General features: G+C 40.6%; 2 long non-coding RNA genes across 3 annotated transcripts; one reads left to right on the top strand and one right to left on the bottom strand.

The window, feature by feature from the left end:
- Positions 1-3,544: 3,544 nt before the first annotated feature.
- Positions 3,545-5,740, bottom strand: LOC102293159. 2 transcript variants are annotated; one of them, XR_006052999.1, is made up of 3 exons: positions 5,267-5,740; positions 4,233-5,192; positions 3,545-4,059 (listed from the first exon to the last, which is right to left on the bottom strand). It is a non-coding gene; the product is annotated as an uncharacterized LOC102293159 (long non-coding RNA). The 2 variants fall into 2 exon arrangements; XR_001335724.2 differs by having other exon boundaries at positions 4,233-4,324; positions 5,267-5,729.
- On the top strand, positions 5,087-6,433 carry LOC121812323. Its single transcript, XR_006053001.1, has 3 exons — positions 5,087-5,198; positions 6,010-6,039; positions 6,133-6,433. It is a non-coding gene; the product is annotated as an uncharacterized LOC121812323 (long non-coding RNA).
- Positions 6,434-6,656: the final 223 nt, after the last annotated feature.

Raw genomic sequence — 6,656 nt, 5'->3', positions numbered from 1 at the left:
TGTAGATTCAAATTTAAAACCAGGCCTGAAACACAAGCTTCTTTTTACTGTGTGTATGTCTCTGTATAATAACTATATAAGGACATATAATTTGTCGTTGAATCTATAAAAACGTGTGTTGGCTTTAAAAACTTGAGCATTTTCTCTGTGACTAGTCAGAGGTCATCAAATATTTGTAAGCTGAGTAAGCGCTGTAGGTGCGGGTTATTCAGGCTCCGCCTATATATATGGCCATGATGATATTCTAATACAAAGAGAAACGAAACCGATGCAGTCTGCGTTTCACCATCGCTCGGAAGATTTCTAGAAATAACACGTTTGTTCGGACTGTTTGAACGAAAAAGGACAAAATGAAAGATGAATCCCTGTGTCTGCCTCGGGTTTAGCTGCTCGGTACTTTATTATTTATTCTTTAACTCGTGTTTTCAGCACAGATCGGTCCGTAAACACCATTGCCAAAACACTGTCATAATAACACCGAGCTTCTAATACATGTATGTCATATGTTAATAAAAGAATAAATCTTACATTTTCAGCAAGCACACGGTAGTCTGTCCATCTGAGCCTGCATTGCGTCGAGGCGCAAACAGCACGCAGTCGCTCGGTCTAGTCCCGCAGGCGCCTGCGAGGCTCAGTAAAGTCTGTAACAAGAGGGTGGAGAGAATGACGTGTCCAGAGACGGGGGAAAACCTGCGTGACTTGTCTGTTTCGAGAGCTTTGAGCAACACTTGACTTTTTCATATCTGTGCATCTTACGCTTTATTTCACATTTACAGATCTGAGTATTCACACGCGCATGTCCGCGTTCACAGCAAAATCTACAATCAGCTCTTCCAATAAATGGTTAATTAATATTGTGCTGAACACAGTGCAAAAGATTCAATAAGCCACATCAGTGTCTACTGTTTACAGTCATAGCCGAGTGACTAACAAAGGTAAACAGAAGTTTCGACAGGTTGTGTGTGAGACTTTAGCAGCAGCAGAAAGCAGGCACACTGAGGGCCCTCGCGCTCACGTTTCACGTATATGTGATAGAATTTAGAAATCACATCAGTGTAAATTACTAGTCTATATCATGATGTCTGGTGTTTTTATGTTTGTTGGTTTGTTTCATTTTGCCAGCTGGTTATTAGATGCTGCACCGGCCAGCCCCGCCCCTCTCTGTGCAGCAAGCAGCAGGCACGCAAACCGAGGGCGCCCTTACTCCCCACAAATGGAGAATAGAAAACCGATCGGTGCCTGTGCAATCACAAAAATGCGCTGGCGTGGTGCTGCCCTGGGCAACGGCCCATGTCGCCCATATCAAAAACCGCCACTGGTGGCCAATGTGACCTCATTAGTATGAGGTCCAGAGGGCCTGGTGTATGAACAGCAGGCTCATTTAATTATTTAATCACTCACTTGAACTGATTTCAATGTGCTGGATGTGATGACGATGATCATTTCTGATGGTGAAACTGAAAAATTAAAATTTTCGGGCATGTTCTTGTCTACACAAGCCCAGCAAGTGGCTCACAAAAGTGACAGTTAAGTTTTTTGTTTATGTTATTTAAGATTTTGTTATTAATGAAATGTTTCATACTCTGTTCAGGAGCTTTTATTCCCTGTGCTCCGTTCTTGTTCTGACAGTTTTTTAACAGATCTGATGCTCAGATTTAATTCGGCCACTGTAAACCAGGATCCCAGAGAGACTCTTCACTCTGATTGGCTGGTGTAACAGTTGTACTTTGACCTATAAGCTCTCTGCGCTGTGTTGTTTCCTCTTTCAGACCAGAAAATCATCGCAGCTGATTCTGGACACAACGTCAATCTGACATGTCGAGCTCCAAACAACAACATCTTCATTGTAGAGTGGAGCAGAGATGACCTGGGAGATAAACATGTAGCTGTGTTTAAAGACAAGGAGCTCAAAGAAGATGATCAGCATCCATTATTTAAGAACCGGGTGGATCTGCAGGACAGACAGATGAAGGATGGAGACGTGTCTGTGATTCTGAAGAATGTGACGATTAATGACTCTGGAACATACAAGTGCTGTATTGTGAGAGAAACAGTCTCATGTGACCCTATCTGCACCATCGACTTGAGTGTTGTTGTTCCTCCAGGTGAGTGAGTAGAGTTGAGTGTGTGTGTGATCAGAGGTGAAGCTGCTTCCTGGTTGTTGATGTTTGTTTCTAAAGATGTTGTTGATGAGACTTTGTAGAAAGCAGCTGGTCTGAGTGATGTGATCAGAGTGCAGTAGATAATGTCTGACAGCAGTTTGATTCTGTTCTGTTCTTCACTCATCACCTACCTGACAGCTGACACCTCACACCTGTTTCTCACCTGCAGCTCAGTCAGGAGGAGACACAGAGGATGGACCTGTTGGACTGATCGTTGGTCTGAGTGTTCCTGCTGTGGTTCTTGTTGCTGCTGTTGTTGTTTTTTTGATCTACCGAAAACAACGTAAGCAGGGTTCATACCAGCCTCCATTTGAACTTCAGCCTGTTTGAAATGTTTCCGTTTTTTCCAGCTGATCTGAGTCTCCTGCTGTTTCAGCTTCTCAGAGGTGACACTGAGCATTCTGGATAAAGACAGTTGTGGTTTTCCAATCATGTGTAGACTCAAATGTCACACATGGCATCAAAAACTGCCAAAAAAGATTTTTATGAATTTTTACATTTTCTTTGGTTTAAATTGTCGACAAAGAATCCAGGAAGCATTTTCAGGTTTTATGTTTAAACGTACATTATATTCTCAAACTCCTGCTGAGTTAATGTGTCTTTAGCTTTAATATTAAAATACCTGCTGCTTCACTCATATTTATATCACAGAAGCTTCTAATGTTTATTATATACAGCTTTAAGCATTGCACACACTTCTTAACTTTACAGCAGACTTTATATTATATATATTTAAATAATATATTTCTTTTTAATGCACGTTAAATAGTAATGTGGATGTTAAGTAGGTTTCATGTTTATATTTATATTATTATTTATTATTATTATTATATATTTATATTTTTAATCAGAAACTTTCTGACTTTGACTCAGTTCATGCATTTTTCATGGACTTTCTGATTCTAATGTTTTTACTGTAAAAGTGCCTTCGGATGGTTGTTGTTTCCTGGTGCTTCATGAATAATCTTGAAGTGAAACTGAATAATGTGAGCTGGACTCAAACATACCTCACTGAGCACATGTGTAAACTGGATCTAAGCGAGATGGAAACCTGCTCACTGAATCACTTTGACTCTGAAACTGTAACGAGAGACAACATTTAGACATTAACTGTCATTATATAACAAGTTTATACAGCTGTAGTCTCGATGCTACGAACAGAAAACAAAAAATAAATAACTTGGTCATAAAAAGGTGTCGATGTAACTGGCTCAACCAGGACTTTGCACGAGGGCTCAGACAGCTGTGTTCATGGTCGTACCTCAGTATTTACAGAGTCAGTGACCAATCTAGGACTGGTTCTATGTTCCCACCAGGAAAAGAAAACAACTCACGTTTTCCATCAGACATCTTTGTGAAACCCACAGAAGCACACGAGAAGATCAAGTGAGACCAAAGTTTATTGAACCTGCAGAGAAACCAGATCACTGCTGTGGAGACGACAGCACACTTAGAAATAACATAAATAACAGCAAAGTTACTGAAGACATAAAACATGGATTACATCTATATTTTAGTTACATACCATTTATTATTGTTTATGTATAAATGATGTCTTGGTCATGCTTTTATTCTGAAAGGCCTGGTGAAGAATTGTTCCCTCAAGTATGAAAAATAAATAAAATCTTTATGGTACCATTCTGCTTCTGCTTCTGCTTCTTTATAAAAGAAAACAATAATAACTTTCCATTTGAACTTTCAGTGATTTGAACTCAGAGGTTGTGTGAAGTTTCCTTCATGAGGAGAACAAACAGAATATAAACCAGTGTGTTTACAGTGAATGTGTCAGGTCTGAGCTGCTGTGTGGACCAGTTAGAGAGCAGCAGCTGGATTCCAGTGGTTGGACTGGTGGACGACTTCAGTGAGGAGTCGATGACATTTGGCTCTGGTAGAAACTCTGCACACACAAACACACAGGAGGAAAAAAATTATAAGAAGATATCCAAAAGATTTTCAAATTAAAGGTTTCACATACATGTGCACAATGTTTAAAATCCATGTCTGACATATTTGGTGGCCTGAAACAGGCAGAGTCCATAATTACAGAGAATCCAACGATGACTTTCATACCAGTTTTGATGGAAGCTGCGTCTCCTGTCCTCCATTAATGTGACTGGAAATGTCCTCAAACTGGGCAGCACTGGTGGATCATCTTTGTATGTCTGATAAGAGATGAATGCAGAGCAAACATGAGGGTGTAACTGAGGACAATAACTGATCAGTGTTAACTTATTACTTTATTCTGTCATTATGGTTCATTACTGTCAGTTACATTGACTGTATGAATTGTAATGACACGACACTCGCAGACACACAGGTCTGTTCAACACCGCTGGTTGTCCCTCTTCCTCTCCCTCACAGCTCGTCTTCCTCCTCACTCTCAGGACTGTCCCTCTCTGTACTGCAACAGTGTCAGAAACCCACATTTGAATTTTTTGTTTATTTATCATATTTAATTTTTCATCTAATGTCTTTTTGATTAATGTGTGAATTAGGGTAATTGAGGTCTATCAATGTCAAAAATCTCAATGTATGATTTCAGTCAGTGTTTAAATAAATCCAACAGGAAATGAGATGTTTATGTTAAAACAGTGGCAGTGTTTTCAAATGATGGCACAGTGATTGTGCTTAGAAATACTCGGGTGATTATTATTTACAGGAATATTATGTGAAATACATTTTTGAGAGATCAAAATGTTGTCATTCAGGAGAAAATCTTCCCTTTTAACAGGATCCATGAAAACAACCTGCTCTGTATCAGAGATGAAACACCAACACGAACATTAACACACAAATTCAGCAGGAATCCCCTGAATGTATCTTCATATTTCACAATACTCGCAGAAAGGGAGGAGTCTATGACTGCATCATCACTCGTCATTAGTTCTGGGCAAGCGCTCCAAGACGGTCTGGAACTTTTCACTCCAACTTTTGTACCACTCCGATCTGATCAGGACCCAAAAACTGCACGTAATGGATGTAACATCAGTCTGCAGGAATCTACTGGTTGTCCTTTTTTCTTGATCGTGACTGCAGGTGAGTTAAAGCGAGAATCAGATTTTTTTATTCACACTAGAATACCGCGTTACTCTGCAGCAGCCCACCTTCACATCACATATCAGCCAATGTCCTCCACTTTGTGCCAACTCGGTCAGCAGCCCGCTGTCACTGAACGTTGTTCAGCATTGAGGCCATTCGTGTGCAGCGCAACAATATCCATATCCAATTCTTGAAACCCGGCATGGGTTGGCCCAACCAAAGTGTCAAGTGTCCTATTTCGACGTTCGAGAAAAGGCGGAGGGAGAGGGCGATGTCTGCTCGACACCTGTTCATGAAGCTTCTCTCTAAAACTAAACACGGTCCTTCTTCTCCTCCTTCAAAGTCGTCTGGCTATCGTCCTTAAACTTTCTAATAACGTCTGAATACCACCTCTGCGTTATTTCTACCGTCTCTTTAACGACCGAGACAAAATAAAATGTTCTTAAACGAAAGAATCCGTCAAAAGAAGTAGCGCGTGAACGCAACGCTGTCAAAGCCGAGCTCTACCGGAAACAACTTCTTTTCCCCACCTCTTTGCCGAAAAGAAAAAAAACACCTACTTCCTGCCCCAGTGAACCGTAAAATGAATGTTACTTATATACACGCAGTGTTGCTTGTGTTGGATTAAAATGACTGAAAAACTGTCAGCTAACATCTGTATGTTTATGCCGCTGTCTGTGTTACATAAAAACTTAAACAATAATAAGTTCGTGCTTGTTTCAACAAATAGGTCTCATTTAAAATAACTGTTGAAGCGGATTTCTTATATTGTGCTTTTTGTGTGTGTGTGTACATTGTTTTATTGCAGGAAGCTTTATTAAAGCCCCACTTTATGTCTGTAAGTATTAAACATCTTTAGATATGCGCTATACAATTTAAAGACTAAATAATTGTAACAAGTGTCACCTGGCAGTTTGTTGCTCTCTTCCAGGTGATTGGCTGAAGAGCTGTGAAAAGGTAGTGGGTGTGTGGGGTGAAGTCAGCGCTCTTCTGTGGAAAAAACCAGAGGCAATTAATTCACTCGGTGCGAGTGGGTATACTGTCGGTAATAGTGATGGGTCGATGAGGCCTCGTGAAGCGTTTCAGCACATTCCCCAAACTGTATCGATACTGTGTCGACACAGTTTTGCTGTTTTGCTCCATACTGACACCTGCTGGACCTTAAATATCATTGCAGGCAACTTACTTTAGACTCACTACGGACACTGATTCAAAGACCTAGTCATTCTTGTACACTGTAAGGCAGGGCTCTAGAGTGCGACCAAAAAAAAAATATTTGGTTGCACCTGTGCGACCAACTGTTCGGGTAGCAAAAATAAATAAATATCTGCAACCTTCCCTGTGGTCAACAACAGACACACATTTTGCCCCTATCGTGGACTAAACCAATCAGAGATAGTCAGGGGCAGGACCTCTCTGATTGGCCGTGGTCCAGTTGAAAGTGCAGGTGGAAGT

This window comes from Haplochromis burtoni, unplaced genomic scaffold (genome assembly GCF_018398535.1).
Source record: "Haplochromis burtoni strain Fernald_Lab_line unplaced genomic scaffold, NCSU_Asbu1 Contig_534, whole genome shotgun sequence".
Lineage (NCBI taxonomy): Eukaryota > Metazoa > Chordata > Actinopteri > Cichliformes > Cichlidae > Haplochromis > Haplochromis burtoni.
This window is presented reverse-complemented; position numbering and strand designations above follow the sequence as displayed.